Source organism: Montipora foliosa, chromosome 5 (genome assembly GCF_036669935.1).
Source record: "Montipora foliosa isolate CH-2021 chromosome 5, ASM3666993v2, whole genome shotgun sequence".
Classification (NCBI taxonomy): domain Eukaryota; kingdom Metazoa; phylum Cnidaria; class Anthozoa; order Scleractinia; family Acroporidae; genus Montipora; species Montipora foliosa.
This window is the reverse complement of record NC_090873.1, coordinates 44,604,925-44,609,924: the sequence shown is the minus strand read 5'-3', so window position 1 is coordinate 44,609,924 and position 5,000 is coordinate 44,604,925. Positions and strand designations below refer to the sequence as shown.

At 39.6% G+C, this 5,000-nt stretch overlaps 1 protein-coding gene and 1 long non-coding RNA gene across 2 annotated transcripts in view; one reads left to right on the top strand and one right to left on the bottom strand.

Annotated features, from left to right (window-relative positions):
* Window positions 1-734, bottom strand: part of LOC138003215 (neuropeptide FF receptor 2-like) — a 3,562-nt gene extending 2,828 nt beyond the window's left edge. Inside the window, exon 1 of the mRNA XM_068849170.1 lies at window positions 1-734. This exon is cut by the window's left edge and continues 1,369 nt beyond it. The gene's annotated coding sequence lies outside the window, so the exon portion shown is untranslated.
* An 852-nt stretch (window positions 735-1,586) lies between these two features.
* LOC138003214 (uncharacterized) overlaps window positions 1,587-5,000 on the top strand; it is an 8,528-nt gene continuing 5,114 nt past the window's right edge. The window contains exons 1-2 of the long non-coding RNA XR_011123448.1: window positions 1,587-1,712; window positions 3,344-3,394. This is a non-coding gene — a long non-coding RNA (uncharacterized lncRNA). The remainder of the gene's footprint in view (window positions 1,713-3,343; window positions 3,395-5,000) is intronic.

Sequence of the window (5,000 nt, the reverse complement as noted above, 5' to 3'; positions counted from 1 at the left end):
TATCTAGGAGAATACGGACTTGAGGTTGAAATAATATGACATGATAAATAAACAATTGACAACATGATCCTCGATGATCCTACTACGATCAATACAATAACAATGCTTTTTGACATTTGAGGGCGTTATTTGAAATAATATTAAGGAAGACAGGCTTGTTTTGTGAACATAAAACCTGTTTTGTCGTTACGTAATTCTAAAGAAACTGATTTCCAACTGTGTTTTTTGGACTTCTTTTCATGGAACACGGCTAATCTTCTTCTCCTAGAAGATTGAATCAATAATGATAAAGTTGCATAATTTTACATTAGCGCGAGAAGTTTAATTACATCTGGACTAAAATAATTTTTGGCAAAACCAAGACGTTTTTCTGAAGCGGCTATTGTGTCGCAAAAACTAATTTTCAAGGTTATGTTTTAGTTAACATTAACATTTAAATTGGTTTTCTCTTATCGTATCAATTTCATATTTTTGATAAGGGACACTTACAAATTCCATGCGATCATAGATTAATTCTAGTTGTGCCTTTTTTTGTCGTTTTTCCATTTATTTAATTATTTACTTTGACATTTGCAGTGCAAATCTTGTGGTTTAGGCCCAGAGATAAGTCAAGATTTATCCATCATATGCAGTTGAATTCTAGTACGAAGCCAGATGTTGGTAAATAGCTGTACTTGCCATGCTCAAAGTTATAAATAGGAACGACTTCTAATTAAAATAAGTTCATTCCAAAAAAAATTGTGTCTCATTATTTTGAAATCACAGGGAGGGATCATTTCATCTTTTTTTGTTTAAACAAGGTACTATTACGGAAATTATAATTAAGCAGGCAGTAAATTAAACTTTAATCTATTGTGGTGTAGATAAGTTTAATTAAAGAGCACCTAAACTCACATATTTTTAGTCTGTAATATTATTCTCTCCACCAAAAGCGAACATGTTTTACAATTCTTACCTCGCATTTTCGCTTTTTGTCTTCCGGGAAAGACGCACAAAATATCTTTAAAAACAGGAATGCAAACAGTTTGTGACGTCGTGTGTTCAAATTACTGCTACTTCTGCGCGTACGTGGCTTGCACGGCACAGAAAAAGCGAAATTATGGGTGGTAATGGTGACATATGAATGAAGGGGTAGTTTCTAAAGAAACTGTGGTGCTGCGTCGGTGGGGAAGTAGTATACAAAAATTTGGTTTTATCAACGGAGTTGATAATGTAAATTTGCCACCGTACAGAGATTCTAATGGTGACATATGTTTGCTTTGGATTGGGAGATTTATATTAGGAACACAAAATATTATAGTTTAGGTGCACTATGAGAGAAAAAAGCAAAGTGACACACGCGAACACCAACTCGGTGTGGGCAACACATCACGCATGCGCACAACCATTTCACCCGGTCGACATCTGTTTTTTGCCTTGCTGGGCCTCATCAGCATGGCATCTATGGGGGAATTTATGTTTACAATTTCTCCCTAATGGGCACAAGGTATTTGGGCCAATCGGTGGCCCCACTTGAGATTTTCTTTCGGAGCCAAATTGGTGGCCCGTTTTTAAGTCAGTGATCGGGAACACATGATCGAGTTTAGGGACCAAACGTTGTTTACGCGTTGCGTTGTTTTTGGTCGCCTTTTTCCTAGGCCAGGAGTCGCACAGAATTCTTTTTACCATTCATCGTTTAGCGTTTGGCCGAGGTGTATTGGGTCATCAATGCTGTAAGTAAATGATGCTTGTTGTGTTGTAAGGAAAGCGTCAAAATGTTCGGTGTAGACAAATGATCCCAAATACAAGCCTATCGTTTTCTAATCCGTAAGCAGAGAATAAAGTACTGAATATTGAAAGTGCGTCGCTATAATAAGCGTCTTTGAAATTTTAACCTGATATACCAGATAATCTCTGAGCAATGATGCTTTGAAAATTCGGAAGGGGAGGTGAAATTACATTATTACAAAAATTCACCCCCCATTTCAAAGTCCTGGATCCGCGACAGCTTATAACAGGCTCGTTATCAAAGCTAAAAGGCTAAAAATTGGAGATTTATAACTACGTTGAACAAGTTCTTTTACATTTTGAAGTTGATTTCTAGGTAGCATGACGCCATCTACCTTTCCAAAGAAAAGAGCTACGAACTACTCTGCTACTACCTGGTCGGAAAGCAAGAAAAAAAGGGGAAATTAACATTATTTTTAATTTCTAATGTATAAAAAATATTGGAGATATTTTTTGTTATCTTCATTTCTTCTGTGAATTTTTTGTTGCTGCGGAGCAAGCGTAAGACAGAGCTAGAGGGAAGGTATAGGTGTTTCCGATCCTTTTATCTTTTTTCTTTTTTTTTTTTGTGGGGGGGGGGGGGGGGGGGGAAAGTGGAAATTGATAGTTATTTTAAACTAGGTAGAGTGCATATTCAGCCTAGGTGGAATGAGGATCACCAATTTAACCTGAGTGAGAACGGATTTAACCTGAGACCGGATTGCACGTGCAACATCTATACTTGCAAGCTTCAGTTCCCCCTACAGTATCCCCTTACAGCTACAGTGTCCAGGGGCGGATCCAGGAGGGGTGAGGGGGTTGTAGACCGTATTAACTTTCAATGCCATCAGTGTGGAAGGCGAGTACCGCAGGCCTGAGCACTTAAGGGCCGCCGGTGTTTTGCCCCCCCGCCTCGAAAGTTGTCTCTGCTTTTCCCTATAAAACGCCATTCAGGGTGGTTTAGTGGTCATCAACCATGCCTTCCACCTCTGTGACCCAGGTTCAACTCAGGCCTCGGGTCGTATGTGGGCTGAGTTTCAGCCAATCTCAACCTGACTCCGAAGATTTTTCTCCGGGTACTCCGGTTTTCCTCCCTCCTCAAAATCGACTCCCAGTCAATTACATCTGGCTGGGTTTGCGGTGCTCCGAGCCACATGGATCGTATGGCGGCAGCCGTGCAGCGCCCTCACATGCATTCGGTCCGATCCCGTTGAAGCCGATTGATCGTAAAAATCCCTTGTAGGGAGCGGTTAACTAAGCGCACATTTACATTTACATTTACATTTTCGCCATTCCTAGACTTGAAAAGCGTTGTGAACAAATGAAATACAGCAGTCACGAAATGTACATTATTTTTTCATAACGTGACGAGCAGTCAATTCGTGAAAGTGGAACAACTACGTAAAAAACAATTTTATTATTTTTATGAAGAATCAAACAAAATAATATTAAGAAAAAAAGAGGGGAGGGGGGTTGCAACCCCCTCAGCCCCTCCCCTGGATCTGCCTATGGTGCCTTTACAAATGGCACCGTGTGGTGTCTGATAGCTACCAAGCAGTTTGTGATGGTCCTGTCTCAAATGTGCTGTCCTTTCCAGGTATTCTTCGAGGCAGGTGATCAAAGAGAGGCGGGAACCTTTGTCATACGGGTAAAGTACCCTGTTTTCCAGGTTTACAAGATTTTTTAACTTCAAAAACGATAAGAACAACTTTGTTCTTGTAGAGCAGTACGCTTTTCAATTGAGTGTCAAAAGTAATTAGCGAATTGGTTTGGGTTCTTTTGCATTACTTCACTCAGTGATTGGCTCAAAGTTTTCGCGCCATTTTTTCAATCAATCAGAAGTGAAACAACACTTGTTAAGATCTACTTTTCCCCCATATTCAGTAAACCGCGCAAAAATATCTTTGAATTAGTATAGGCACCGTCCTTAAAGGGTGTAGATTTAAGTATTCGAGGACTTCTTTGACATCCCGAGCTTCTTTGTATTTTAGCAGGGTGGGTCTGATAGTAAAAGTTCCTCTTAGGAAGCGAGTAATGTAATGTGTTTTTCCAAAGTTTAAAAATTCCGTCAAAAATTCCCATTTAGAACGGAAAAAAGACAAAATTTGTGGGTAAGCAGTAAAACTCAACTGCAATCATTTTTTTTTTTAGAGGAAATAACTGTAAATCATCCAAAATGAAGATCTTACTTGTGTGTTGAAAACACACCAATTTACTCTGTGTAAAATTTTACAGTAAAGTTCTACTGGTGAAAATGTCAGTTTTTGCTCGGAGGCTACGACGAAGCGTTAAAAGCGCAGTTTATAACATGGCAGACTTGACTAACTAAAAAAAACCTCACAAAATTGCGGAACCGTTTGATAAAAATGTACCCAACCAAACTTTGGCCTAATTGAGAAGGTATAATCAACCAAAGCAATGAGGGTGCAAAAATTTTGCACCCTGGCCTATTTATAAATTCAGAGCCAAACAAAGAATTCTGCAACTTGCTTAGTGAACAACGTTGGCCTAAGTGAGAAGGTGTAATCAACCAAATCAATGAGGGTGCAAAATTTTTGCACCCTGGCCTATTAATAAATTCAGAGCCAAACAAAGAATTCTGCAACTTGCTTAGTGATCAACTTTGGGCTAAGTGAGAAGTTATAATTAACCAAGGTCTTTAACAACTCCAATACCTGGCTCCTTGTCCCAGTTCGATAACAACACTGCAACAAAAGCATCAACTTGAACTGAGTCCATCCAAAAATCCATCGACGTAATCCACAGGATTTTCGCGTTCCCTTGGGCCTCGATACCTTCCAGTATAAATCTATAAAGGAATTGATACAATGATGAACCAGTAGAATGAGAATAACAGGTAGGTGACAGATCGGTCTTTTTGATGCAGCGAATGTCGCAGAGGATTATTGTGAGCCATAAATTTATACCGAAGACTGCAACTTCTACTCGTAACTCGTTCTTAGGGTGTGATAGGGAGCTTAAGCACGCGCGTTTTTCAGACGCGAACGGCGACCGGAAGAGAACATTTCGCAGTGGTGTCTCCCAGAATTATATATAATAATCATCCCTATAATGGAGAAAAGGTACTTAGCAATATAAATGTGGTTGTTATGAAGACAAGTTAAACGGGAAAACAGCTCTTTTCCGGTTGCCGTCCGATTCTCTCGGAGACAGGGAGGCCCTGGGGATGAGGTTGAAAGCCCACACAAAATATGAAAGTACTCATCGATTGTTCCCCGAATTGTTTCAAAAAC